Here is a 14432-nt window from a genome sequence, read left to right as displayed (position 1 = left end):
ACAACTGTGAGTTCCGAGCTGGTTTAACAGTTTTATTTGGCTGAAATGCGGCAGTCTGTCTTTCTACAACTACAAATCTGTTCAAAATAAAATAAGAGAAAGGAAGTATCCAAGAAAAATAAATCTCACGACTACTGTCTGCTCAAAATGCTCCCCTATTTATGATAATTGAATTTAAGAAAGGTTTAAAAATGAATTTAAGAAAATCATTAAATTTTCCATCTTCTAAAAATTGATATTGATATTTATATTTTTTTTTTCTGATTTTAGCTCCTTTTATAGTAAATAGGTTAATTATTCTCAACCCCAGTCCATCAGAGCTTTTATTAGCTTAATCTTGGTGGGATGAAATGAAGTTGCTTCGACGCATAAGCACATGGAGACGAACCACGTAATAATTGCAGGCGGCTCGTCATAATAATATTCGCACACCAGTTGACCTAGGACTGCCTATCGCATAGATCGCGCGTCTAGGCCGATCGCCAGGGCCAAACACACACACAGAGAGCAAAAAGCGCCGATTGGCACAACAACTAACTTAACTAATCAGCGACGGCACAATTTCTGAAATTGGTTTAGTTTTTGTTACGATTTTCCGACGAAAAGCAAAATAAATACACGACATGGAAAAACAAGCCGAAGGGAGATTCGCGCGCTCGCGCCGCCGCGATAAAATAATGCAAAATTGCGGACGAGGGCATAACCTTCATTCTGCACAACCTTCTGCGAGCGCGACGATGACTGCGAGAAAGTTGCGATTTAGTCTTGCTCGCTCCGGCTGGTGGGGCATTCGCGTAGAGGGGACCCTTTACCATCGGACTCGGCGGCAAAACAGTCTTCGTCCGTGCGCCGGCCCTTTCTGTTGTACCCCGTGACTATATTTCCTAGTTCCATTTCGCGCCCCCGCGCCTGCGAGGATTTTTACCTGGGATTTACAGTGTGCCCCGAATATTTTCAGTGCTGTGTTATTTCAGTGCCCATATACGTACTGCAAATGTGATATTGGATTATTTCGCAAGGATTTTAAACACCATGTGAGTTTTTGCAATTTTCATTTTCGCAAACACACCATCCAAAAATTATAAAACACTATTAGAAAAATTTTAACAAATTTTTAATAAATACAAAATTATGTATCACGCAATTTTTAAAAATATTTCATGTGAAGTTTCTTACTAATTTTTTTTCACTTGATGATTAATTTATTTAAAATAGTGAAGGTACACTGGATGCTAAAAGAACGCTTTTTGAAAAGCAATTCTTTGGAATTCAGTTGATTCCAGCAATAAATTTTGAAATAATTAAAAAAAAAATTAAAATGTATTGTTTGATAGATTTAATATTGAACTTGTTTTAAACTCTTTTATTTCAATTTTTATTACCATTAAATTTTTTTATAAATAAATTTAAAAAATAATATTTCTAAAATATATTAATGCTCTGCTTATTTGCAAATTTGGAGACAGCAAAACAAGATATTTTATTTATCAAAATTTTATATTGACTATTAAGTATAATTATTTTCCATATTATATTAAAAATAAACATTTAATTGTTTCTCAGACTCTGTATATAAAGTTTCTTTTTCTTTTCAAATCAATAAGAAAGTCTATCTTACCTCAGGAAAATAGCGAAAAATGTTACTTGCAGAAGAAATAAAATTGCAATTATATTTATAATAAAACAATGCCCGGTGGTACATTAATAAACACAATTGTAACTAAAACAATTAATTTCATTAGCATAGTCGATGAGCATTTTTTTCTTCAACCGTTCGCACGCAGCTCACACGTCGGAAAATGTATTCAACCTTACATGAGTTTTACTCTGTACGCGATTCCACGTTGTGCACGCAGCGTGGTTCAAGGCAGTTTCTTTGATAAAATAACCGAGGCTCCACGCTAGCATGGCAGAAAAGCGCCGTTCAAATTGTTTAATTTACCCTCGCGATATAATTCTTATCGCAGAGCCCTTCGTCCACTTGAAAATGCAGCTTCGGAATGCACTGTAAGCAGTTTGGGCAACGAGCATTGCGCGCACGTTAGCCCTTGGCTGCATTTAGTTTTCAGCCTTGCAGAAAATCGCAGCCTGCTAATTGTGGAATTGCATTTTGCTGCACTGGTCATTTTTTTTAAAATTTTATTTCCTACTTGCGATAACTTTAATGTCTATAAACATTTTGAACAACTTCTAGCAATGAGAATTTTTATCTTCAAATTAAAAGAAAATCATCTTTTCACTACATATTGGGAAAAACAAATCACAAAATGTTTTAAAAAAAAATTTAAAAAGTTGTGCACCATTTTTAAAATAAAAATATTTTTATCAATAAATACAATGTACGCTTTTTTAAACTTTTTATTTAAAATTTTAAGGAATGTAAATATTTTATATCAAAATAACGTGTCTAATCTGTCAAATTATTTTCCAAATTTGCATTAAAAATGGCTAAAATGTAATTTTAATTAATTTTGGAAATGTGTGCAGTAAAAATTAATTTTTAAAATTTGGCTATCTGCTCAATTGAGATGTTTTGAAATATTCAACTCTCCTGAATTTAAGTAAGTCGTTTTAAATGCGTGTTATTTTATTTTTATTTTTATTTTATTAAGTCGTCGTGCGTGAGACACAAAACGTCGCACCGCCGCAATTTCTCCGGCTGAAAACGAAAGTCGAGATGTTTGTCTGGAAGAAATGCAGCCTAATGAGTGACATAACAATACATCAAACGCCTCAAATCTGTTGCCTCGACTAATTACGTTTTTTTTCATCCACTTCTTATCAGAAAGGATGTGTTTTCGGAACAATAATATATTATATTCGCTCGTTATCTCTCGCCGCGCTCCGCGATTCTAACAGCACTCTTACTTTTCGTATCTCAACGCGAACTGTATTCTTCACTATCGTGCGTTTTCGGCCGTTAAATTCCTCAGTCTCACGCGCGCGCAACCAATCCATCCTTTTGTGCATGTGATGCGGCAGAGATGAATTGTCTCGAGTGCATTGTCTCATCTCCAGCTTACTTGCAATTAGATGCGATGATGCTCTTATAATTGAAAATGTTGCATTTTTTTTTTGCAACAGGAAATGAAAAATAAAATATGAAAGCTTTAATTGAAAATTTATTTTCTGTAACAACAACAAGGTATTTTAAGTTGTTCAATTTTATAAACTTTATTAAATTTAAATATTGGATAAGGTGTTTTTCTTTAAGAACTTTTGAAACAAATACTACAAAAATAATGAATATCTGAAGAATTAAAAAGAGTATTTGAATTTCATGTCCTTCAATTTTGAAAACAAACATGTAGGAAAAATTAGAACTTTGTCAAATTAATATTAATTAATTGCAAGAGATTTGACTCAACAATATGAATCAAATCAAATGAAGCAGAATACCAATTTAAAACCTTTTTAAAAATTAGAATTAAATTTTTTGCATCAGTTCCTTTTATTTCCAGATCAAATCAGTTTGTTATATTGAATTCGATTTCTAAGAATAGACGGAAATTCGCGTTGAAAATTGAATTAAACCGCGCGAAACGAAGCGCAATCTCGACAACTGCTGCTGGATGAAAGAAAAGTCTTATTGGGAGGCGCAGTTCAACGCCTCGCGTATTGGTTTATTGTGCTGCAGTGGCAAGTCGCGGTGGCAGCAGCAAGGCAGTCGGCCGTCGGTTCGATGAACCCGACCGGCGCACCAGAGAAAAAGGGTCCAACTCGTGAATTTCAGTCTGGCCGAAAAAACCGTGTCTCTCTCTCGAGAAGAAGAAGAAGAGCTGCTGCATCCCCTGCACTTTCTTTCTCCATTTTTTTTTTCATTCCTGCAAAAAAAAAATATATAAAATGCGAATCTCATCCGTTTTGCGGCGTATGTAATATCAGGCGATAGATTTATAAAATGGGAATCGCAGCATCAGTACCAGCACACGACTTTATAACAGAGAAAGTTTTCACGAGTGAAATGAAAGCGCAAATCTCACTTTCACCGTCCGCTCCAGCACCACCGCGCGCTCTTCGTACTTATTTATTTGTTTGCCCGCTCGCGTGCATTCGCGCTCTAAGTGCGATAATAAAAAAATAATCGTAATGAATTAGCCGCGGTGCACCCGCTAATCGTTCGACTGATGTTTGAATAATTGGATAAGTGAGAGAAAATACCACTTTAGAATTTTTTTATTAAAAAGTTTTCAATTTATTTATATATGCAAATTAAAAGTTTTTGAAAGTTTTCTTCACCACTAATTATTCACCTGCAAGACACAAAATCCATGTTAAGCCTATCCCTCATTTTCATTTTAAATAAAAATTCCTTTACGACGCAGAATATATCGGCAAATTATTATTATTATTGTTTAATTGTATGCCTTTTGACACAGAGGAGATGATATATATTTTTGTAATTTTATTTTAAAAATAATTACATAAAATAAAGCTATGAAGTTGAATGAAAATAGAAGAAATCTTGTAAATTGGGGAAAATAAGACATAAATTTTACTCTTTTTTAATGTATTTCTTTCCTTATTTAAATTCTAGTAGCTCAGAGGGTTGATAACATAATAAGTGTTGCAATTTTTCAGTTTCTCTGTGGTGAAAATTCTGGAGCAGAAAATAATTCCTAACAAGATCAATCTTGAGATATATTTTTTGTGTATGCTTTTACACAAAAGAATAAAAGTTACAATAAGTCGTGTAGTGGTTGAATTTCCAGCTATCATGGAAATAGATTAGAAATCAATTTTATTAGCAAGGGAAAAATCATTAGTCAGAAAAATCATGGTAATTATTTTAAAGGTTATACAGCAAGCGTTTTTAGAAAGAAAAAAAAAATGAATTATTTTCATCGAATTTTAATACGCACAAAAATAATTTAATCTTTTATGCCCACCAAATATGCTAAAAATTATAGTTTATAATATTTTTTATCATACAGCTACCAATTGTTTATTTAACATTTAACTTGACTTTTTTTTTTAAAAAAAATAACAGAATTCATTTTCGTCATATTTGGCAAACAATTATATTATGATACTTAAGGTTTTTAAAATAAAAAATCGTCTGTTATTGGCAAACTATGTTCATTATTTAAATGTCTATGCAAGCTTTTTTTATTCATTTTTTTTATGCTTTGAAGGTTTAAACAATTTTAAAGATATGTTCTATATTTTCTAGTAATTTATTTTGCTCAAATCAATAATTTCAGAAAAATTTCGTTTCTTCTCTAAACAATTCTTGGCTCCGTAAATTGATTATGTCAAAATCGAACGATGTACAGAGTTCAAATAGATGTTGCTGAAGAATCTCTATATATGAGCATCACATTGTTGGCGATGATTAATTAATCTGCACTCTTGTGTGAATCAAGTAATCATGCGACTTGTCACTTTTATGAATCCGTCAAACACGTGCACAATAGGACAATGGACGCAATACTATCGTCGGCTTCCCTTATTCCATATTCGATCGCGGACAGTGACTCTAAAAGGAACGGCGATAAAACAAAATGATGAATACAACAATGTGCAGTGTGTATGTATACAAGCGCGGAAGAAAAGAGCGAGTACACGCGCAGTGTAATTGATATTGTTTGTACATGCATGCTGCGGAGAAGCTAACGGGATTTTGATCACAAGCCGTGATCGAGTTTAACTTTCTTTACCTCGTATTTAATAGACGTTTATCTATAAATAATGAAACCTAGAAGTAGAAATTATATGTAAATTATGTACAGAAAATGAGGAGATGAATTAATTGGAAAATAATTTGTTTTAAATTTATTTTTACCAGGATGAAACTGTCCACATTTTCTTATAGAGTAGCTTTTATTAATAATTAATCCTAAAAAAAATTATAGTAAGTAAATCTCCACTATTTTATATTTTATTTATTATAGCTTAATTTGTTTAAAAGTGACATTTTTTCTTTTAATTTAGATTTATTAAGTCATTTGATCTAAAAAACCATTACAGCCATTAAATGTGTAAAAAAACAAACCAAAGAAGATCTAATTGTAAGTTGAGAAATAGATTTTAAAATTTGTTATGCCCTAATACCATTAAAAATTTGAAAAGGTGTGAACTCTATTATGTTTTAACCTTTTGTTTTATATGCCAGGATTTTATTGTATTAACTGTATATTATAGTGAATAGTTCGATATTTATACGATTTGGAACCGAAAAGGGGCTACTAGCAATCACTCATAAAAATTACATCATGCATTTGTTTCTAAATTGATCGCACCAGTTAAAAAAGATTGTTGATTTTCTTGTTATTAAAACCTATTTTTACGGCATTTTTGCTCTAAGAAGTGTAATTAAAAAATCCAGCTTAATTATTCACAAAATATTTAATTCCACTATTTTCACCAATATTTGAAATTATTTCATTTCTGATCATGGACAAAATATTGGCTTTCAGAATTAATATATAAAAAGTAATTAATTCTTGAAAGCAATAAGTTTTTTATCACACAATTATTATTCTTTAATTAAGATAATAAAATCAATTTTTCAAATCATTAGCAAGAAGGTATGAAAAAAAATATTTTAAAACCAAAATAAATCATTTTAGTGAAACGTATGTGAATTTAATTAAAGATAAAGGATTAAAAAATTATTTTTTCAAATAAAATTTAGCATGTTTCAAATATTTTGCAAATGATTCAAAGTCATAATTTTTATTTTCTCTGCTACAGATTAATTATTATGTAACTTAATTCTTGTGTCCATCATCAAGTCTGCGTCGCGGAAACTCCTCGCGAGCATAAAGCCATGCGCGCTTTTTTACACCATCACACGATCAAGGCTGCTGCTCGTTTTGAGGGTCACCACATTAACAAAAAATTTGGGTCATGGGCCACGGGTGCTCGCGGTGCGTACGCAATGACGAGGCGGCAGGCGAAAACATTTCGGCTTGGCAGGCGGAAAGTCAAGGCCGAAATTCAATTAGCAAAGCGGCTTTTCAGTTTCACCTTCCTCGTGCGCGCCTCGCCTCGTGTGTTGATAAATAATTTTTTTTTTTGAAAATATCATACGAGAGCGCATTTCTGGTGCGTTCTCAGTCGGAAAACTGACAAACAAGCAGCGTGTCCGGAGTGGCCAAATCATCAAAATGATACGCATATATTTCGCGGCGTGATTGATCGTCCAGGAAGTGGAATTTTTTCTAAATTATCATTTTGTTTACTATGCTTTTTCGACGCAGCTCATTTTGAGAGGAAAAACAAACTATAAAATTAGAAAAAAAAACAGCCACAATAATTAATTTAATTATTTGTATTAAATTTAGGTGTTTTAGGGATAACCATATTTTTGCTTTAAATTTGTCAACATTAATTTATTTTTGAGTAAAATTGTTCTTAATTTAACCATATTTTTTCTTAACACAATCGCCATGATCTTTTAAAAAATAAATTTCTGGATCAGAATTAAAAGATAATTGTAAGTATTTAAATGATGTTTAATGTTATTCACTAAATTTGTTGGTGAAAAGATTTTAATTAAATACCGAGTATTTTATTATTCATAATTTTGTCCTCACATTTTGATAAATTGAGTGAAAATACTTTTCAAAATAAGAGTTACAATTAGACCCTCAATCATTGTCACCTCTCTTATTCAAGTGAAAGATTTTTGAGGTTCAATCTTATGGTTTGAAGCCTAGGACATTCAGTATGGATGTTGTGAGGTTTGGAAGCAAAACCAATGTCTTGATGATCCAATAATTTTCATGCTATATTTAATTAAAAATACAAGGTTAAGTACACGAAAGGTATCAATTAAAAACTAAGTAAGCGCTAATCTTCTACATACAAATGTTGAAAATAATATTAAGCAGACCTTGCAAAAGATAAAAGCACTTGATTTTTAAATACTGTGAGTGAAATGTGTTTTGCTTTTGTTCAAGTATTTTAAATCTCTTGTTCGTTGGAAATATTTACCAGTTAAATATATATGTTTAAAAATTTCAAAGTCCACTTTTCAATTGCTGGGTTTTTATTTTTATTTGTTAAATTTTATTATGACAGTGTATATCGGTCGGAATTGGTCATTGTTTCCCGTTGGTCAAAATGAAAGGAAAGATTCGCATTATTTTTAATGTATCAACTTGCATTTCTTGTGTATTTCCCAAAACCAAATAAATCAGGGTCATGTTTAAAATAAAAGAATCAATATCATGTAAAATCAAAAAAAAAATACTAAAACTTGTTTATAATAAGATGACGAACAATGTCAGGACATTTTTTATATAGGTGGCTTTAATTTTTTGTTAACCTTTTTAAGGTGATAGAGGGACAGAGTGTGATGAAATTTTTATCATTTTTAATAGATCTGACTTCGAAAAATAGTTTTTTATATTTTAGAAAATCGGCATCACGAGCTTTGCAAAGTTTACTTTTATTTTGAAATTTATTTTCCCCCAGTCGATCTAATTTATATGCAAAATGTTGGAAATGTCATCTTAAAAACAAAATTAAACAAGCTAATTCCCCCCACCCCCTCCACTCAATCATTTCCATTGAGAATGAGAAAAACTCTTGATACAAAAATTAATTTAATTAAAAAATTATTTCCTCTTTCATAAATATAAGCTTGTCTGAAAGAATCGAATATTGCAGTAAAATTGTGGATAAGTTGAAAATTTATTGCTCAGGGAAAGAGAAGGTCCTCAAAAAATATGATTGCTAAAATTTCTCCAAAATACGCGTTTTGCGTCGTGATTTCCTGAAGATGCAAATTCACGTGCAATCGTAATAAACAAATAAAACAAGCATTTATCTCATAAATATATATTTTCCATGGTTTCCGCTCGGGCGCATCGCCGGAATCAACGGCGCGGCAGAAACGAAAATGAAAGTGCTCTCGAATGCGGTAACGAAGATTCGCCCAATGTAATTCGTGTGCGGCAAAAAAGTAAAGCGGCGAATTTATAAAACTGAGAATCGAGTCGTGCGCCACCGTCTTTCTCTGTTGCACTTTCTCCCGCGCATTACTTTCTCCCATTTCACTTTCCCTGCGCGCCGGTCGGACCAGTCAGATCTTTGCTCGATCTCGCACCGAATATCGCGACTCGTCGTGTGAAACGCCGGGCTCTGAACTCGCGAATCCAAGAAAGAGAGTCTCTCTGCATTCGCTGTGCTCCGCGCGTCTAACTGTGAATCTCGCGCCGTCGGCCGCGGATGCTCCGACCGAGGCGAATTGATGCATTCGAAGCTGCAAAAATGCCAAATCACAGCAAACGAATTGCTTTTGTTCGAGAAATGAAAAGAACTGCGGTAAAACCAACTTCGGTTGATGCAGAAGAAATTTTAGCTCCTTTGTATTTCAATTGCAAAGTCAAAATAATAAAATTGAATATATATTCTCGCTCGCAAAAGTTAGGAGAACCTACTAGAGTTAATTTTATTTTGTCGTAATAATTGAAAAAAAGTAACGTTCAGCAACAATTCTCCAATAAATCAATAGAAGTAAAGATATAAACTTAAAACGGTTTGGTTTATGAGAAGTATGAATTTTAACACATAACATGAAAATAGCCATTTTGCAGAAGGAATATTTTAGTTCATTTACTTTTCAATATCGTGATTCTGGTTATTAATGTTTGTAGTAATTTATTATTTATTCTAGTTTATTATCTTTAATTAAAAAATGTTTACAAATAATGCTTTGATGAACTATTTGTTCAAAAATAATAATAACCTTAATAATAATTATTAATATTGATTTAATAAAATTAATTATAATTTAATATAGAGAAGTTAATTTTGTGATAAATATTAGTTGACAAAAATTTAAAGCGTTTAAATTTTGTTAAAATCAACAATTACTTCTATTAAAAAATTTGCTAATTCATAAGCTGCATTATATTTTCTAAAAATTCAAATAAGTTTCTATTTTAGTTAATTCATTGATGTTTTGTAGGCCCTGGGAGCTAAAAAACAATCGTCATTAACTTTTTCGTCTCAAATTGAAAGGAAATAATTCTAATTTTCAAACGGTTTCTTAGTATATATGTAACGAGAGCATTGCAAGAATTTTATTGTTGATTTTGCCCACTCAACAGAACTTCTATAAATTTTTAATAAAATCCCAAATACTTCCTTTTAGTTCCAACGAAATTTTTATTTCAATATTCTCTGAAGCACATCATTATCATTTCATTTATCCTATAATCTATTAATAGGGTATATTTTTATTGCCTACCGGAGAGTAAAAATCTTTTAATTGAAAATTTATTTCCTGCTGTTGGTATATTAATTAAAAAATACTTGAATACAAAGCTCTAAATTGTACGTAGAAAATAATTTTGCCATAAAAATCGGTGGTGGGAATGTTTACACCGTGTTTTCGAACATTCTCAAGGCCGCCGTTGTATCGCTTCGGCCAAATAAGGAAGATGTTAAAACCAAATAATACTTTTCGAAAGTGTCCAGTATATTTTTGCGCATCTAAAAAACCTTCCTTACGACTGGCGTGAGTTTGCACAGAGGGCTCTCTCATACTTGACCTTCTGACACACACACACTTGCACTCTCTCATTATTTGCCAGGGGCCCGCTTTGAAGCACAACGCGAGGCGTCGTCTCATAATTTTGCAAAACGACTTTTCAGGGTCGAATTGCCAATCAAAATAACCGATACTTTAATATACGTGCTTGTTTGTTTACAATGAAATAAGACAAACAACAATAAAAGGTAAAGCCGCAAATCGTTTCACATAAATATCAATTGTCAAAGGTTAAGGACCCAGCTATTTTTAGTTACAGTTTGAAAACGAAAGTAATAAAATTTAAGAATATCTGCACAAATAAAAGAAATTTAAATTCAAATTTCATTTTATTTAAAAACAAAAAAACAAAGAATTAATATAAAAATAAAAGTAGCTAATTGGATTTCCACTGTGATATTTTTAATCTTTTCTATCAAAATTTAAGCGACGTTTTACATTATTGATTATTTTCTTTATGGTTAGAATTTTTAACACTTGGGAATACCGGGGAATACTTTATTATCCTCAATCAAAATTTTGTCCAAAAACTTGAACTCCCAGGATCAAAAGTGAATTCTGTTTAGATTGGTGCACACTTGCGATTTTTTGCAGCAATATTTTTGATGTTTTTTTTATTAAACCAAGTGTGGCGTAAAAATAATAGCTACTGGGGTTTTCAATTCCAGATATAGTGTTTGCCAAAATATATTTTCAGATATATCCATTTTTAACCTCAATATTTGATTCAGGGTTTTAAATTTTAACACCTTTTTTTAAATCAAATGGAAGCAAATCTTTTTACACAATAAACGAGAATTGAATTAACTATAAAGAAAGTAATTCCTTCGTAGGATGGAGCATTAATTGAAATATGAAATCAAGATCCATATATATTAACATTTTATAATTTAATTATTATGCTGACACGTCATTTACTTCAAATCGAAAACCTTTAAATTTGTAAGTAAATTTGCATTTGCAATGAATTATTAAAACACTAATTTAAATAATATAAATTAGTAAAAATTTTAAAATTTTTAATAATAAGAAAATATAACATTTATGTTTTATAGATTAAATTTAAAATTTAATTCAATAAATTTTTACACAATGTCATTAAATAAACTGTTTTGTTATCCAGCGAGTATTTACTTTGTAATTTACAACCTCATTATTGATTAAAGTTTGGATCACTATGATGTAATTTATTTATTTAAAATATTAAATATAAATAAAAGCCTAGCTTTTTAACTAAGTTATCTAATTTTTGTCGGATTTTAACTTCATCTGAAGTTATAATCATCTTAATTTATCTGCAAAAAGTCAAAACAGTAAATTGATATGTCTGTAACGAGTCTGTGCCGTTTTCCCAATGACTGTAGCTATATCGAGGCCTGACATTGATGGTGCGCTCCCTCATGCTTTTCTCGTCTCGCATGCAAAAAATGCGCGCCATTGTTTTTTTTCGCACGGATTTGCAGTCGTCGAAGTCTCCCCTCGCCGTGCCGCGAGAGGCAGGCGACCTTTGCCAGCCCTAACCTTCCCTTCTTGCACTGACCCTGACTGCCACGCTGCTAGCCTTTTAGCAATATAATAGCGCGGCCGCCGCGCGAGTAGTTTAATCTTGTAGCTTGACCTCGGTACACGGCGGCCTCCAAGGCAAGGTCAACAATCACACCGTTATGATGAAATCACCTCTATGCCTGCCTCACTCGCTCTGCACTTTTTTGCACGCATTATTTTTGCAGTTCCAAGAGAAAGATTGTAGTTAAAAAATTAAAGACCTTTGATGATTTATTTTTAAATTGTAAATATCAGGAAAGTAATTTTTAATTATTATTATTTTCACAGTTATTAACGCTGGCTTTCAGGAATTTGACGACCTTGCGTGTCAAAAATCGCCAGCCTTCAAAACGCTGTCAGTTAAATTGTTTGTAAGCCTTTAAAATTTTCAGCAACTCCATTCCACAAATATTTATCAATTTTATTTGTGAATATACTTTTTGTATATAAATTTACAACACATAATAGCTAATAAAAATTGTACTTTTTATAATCTGATGAAAATAAAATCTCAATAATTTATAAGTCTGACTTTTAAATAAAAAAAATCAGTTCTTACCTCTCAAAGAGTTCATAAAAATTTAATAAATGTTTATCTTTAAAAGCAAAGTATATTTAAACTGAATCAATATTCTTAAATGGTTTAAAATGTATTTTTTTAATAGAATTTACCATTTCCCCCGGAAAATAGTTAATTTTTGCATCTAAATGAAACCTAATTTTTCTGTTCACTTTTAATTTTTATCAAAATCATTAACTTTTACAGCATAATTAAATAATTAAAAAATAGAAACATCAGAACTTTTTACCCCTTTTAACAAGAAGGATAAATAAAAGCTATGATGCCAAATAAATAGAATAGAATAATTATTAAATATCCCTCTTTGCCGCTTTCTAGTGAAATGAGAGTCTCCGGCACTCTTCAATAAAGCAGCAAAAAATGTAATAATGAATCGCGGATTGCAAACTTTGCCCCTGGAGTGGCCAGATAGTTGCGCGCATGAAGCGATGGAGGCGCAGGGGGAAAAGTGTTGCAAGAAATAAATGTCGTCTATTTTCGCAGACAGAAGAAGGTCGTTAGCCCCGGGCAGTATTGTGCAATCACAATGTGTCCCACGCAAAAAAAATCATAATGATAATAAAAATAAATACACTGGATATTCTAAAATTAATCTAGGTTCAAACAAACAAAGGTTATGTAGCTGCGAAAACTGTTTTATTCTAATAACAAAAAATTTGGAATCTGAATAATTTTACGAATTGTTTTTATTTACTAAAATTGTGAATCTGAATCTGCAGAATATTCTAGGAAATTTTCCATTTGCAATCAAAATATCATAATTATTTATTGTAATTAATCATTTCATAAATTTTTAAGAGAAACTTTCTCTAACGTAATATTTTAAGAGTTCTATATTTTAGAGTAAAAAATGAACAAAATTTGCAAAAATTAGTAACTCCCTGCGCTTGAAATTTTGAATGACGTTTCACATTTGGTAACAGCTTATCCATTATGTTTAGAAAGCCTTGGAAAGGATCAATTAGGCAAAAACCTTGACTAAGGCCAAATTGGAGAGAACGTTTTAATTGTCAAAAATGTTAACACCAATTAAAATACAAATTTTATGCCAAAAAAACAACCATGATCCGCACTGCAAATATAAATTTACCACTCAGTAAAAAAAGATGCTAAATTATGTGCGGGGTGAGTAAATTTTGCTGCGTTAGACATTCAGGGTCTCGGCGGCGGCGATCGCGGAAAGGAAGGTCTCTCGCGTTCAAAGTCAGAGCAGAAAAATATTCATTCGTGACTCACACCCAGCCGTTCAGGCCAACTGCCGCTAAAAACTCTTACTTTCCTCGCTGCGCTCGCGAAGTTACGGCAGTCGCCGCCGCATAAATTAACTGGCGCCACCACGCAGTTGGCGCTTTTCTCGTTCTCCGAGCGCCGTTGGCTGCAAAAGTGAGCACCGCTACGAACTAATAACTTCTCCCTTCCTATTTCATTTCCCTTTTCTAATTACTGAAAATTACTGCAAGCAAAGACCATTGCAAACGAATCTGACATAGAAAAGGTTTTAATTTAGAAAACTTTAAATAAAATTAAGAAAAACCACTATAAATAATTTGCTGTAGTGTAGTTAATTTATATTTTCCAGTAAGAAGAAAACTTTTTAAAAACATAAAAACTGTCCATAAAGGTACTATTATTGCATAATTTTTTTGATCACCAAATAAAGGAAATTTGCAAAAAAAAATGTTAAAAGGTATTTTTGGGAAACATTTTAAGTCTTACAAAGCAACAATGATGAGAATTAAACAATTGAAAAAAAATAATGTAGGTCGTAAGTATGTGACAAACTTTTAGGATCACGCAAAT

At 31.8% G+C, this 14432-nt stretch overlaps 1 protein-coding gene across 3 annotated transcripts in view; it reads left to right on the top strand.

Moving 5' to 3' along the window:
* Positions 1–14432, top strand: part of LOC132205935 (ecdysone-induced protein 74EF-like) — a 75235-nt gene that overhangs the window by 14719 nt on the left and 46084 nt on the right. The window contains exon 1 of one of the 3 annotated variants that reach the window (XM_059635327.1): positions 818–1034. The exons of 1 other annotated variant lie outside the window; for it this stretch is intronic. The gene's annotated coding sequence lies outside the window, so the exon portion shown is untranslated. Of the gene's footprint in view, positions 1–817; positions 1035–14432 lie in introns of those variants that run through there. One more of the 3 variants, XM_059635330.1, reaches the window with a different exon arrangement.

The sequence above is a fragment of the Neocloeon triangulifer genome, unplaced genomic scaffold (assembly GCF_031216515.1).
Source record: "Neocloeon triangulifer isolate White Clay Creek 2 clone unplaced genomic scaffold, ASM3121651v1 ptg000003l, whole genome shotgun sequence".
Lineage (NCBI taxonomy): Eukaryota > Metazoa > Arthropoda > Insecta > Ephemeroptera > Baetidae > Neocloeon > Neocloeon triangulifer.
This window is presented reverse-complemented; position numbering and strand designations above follow the sequence as displayed.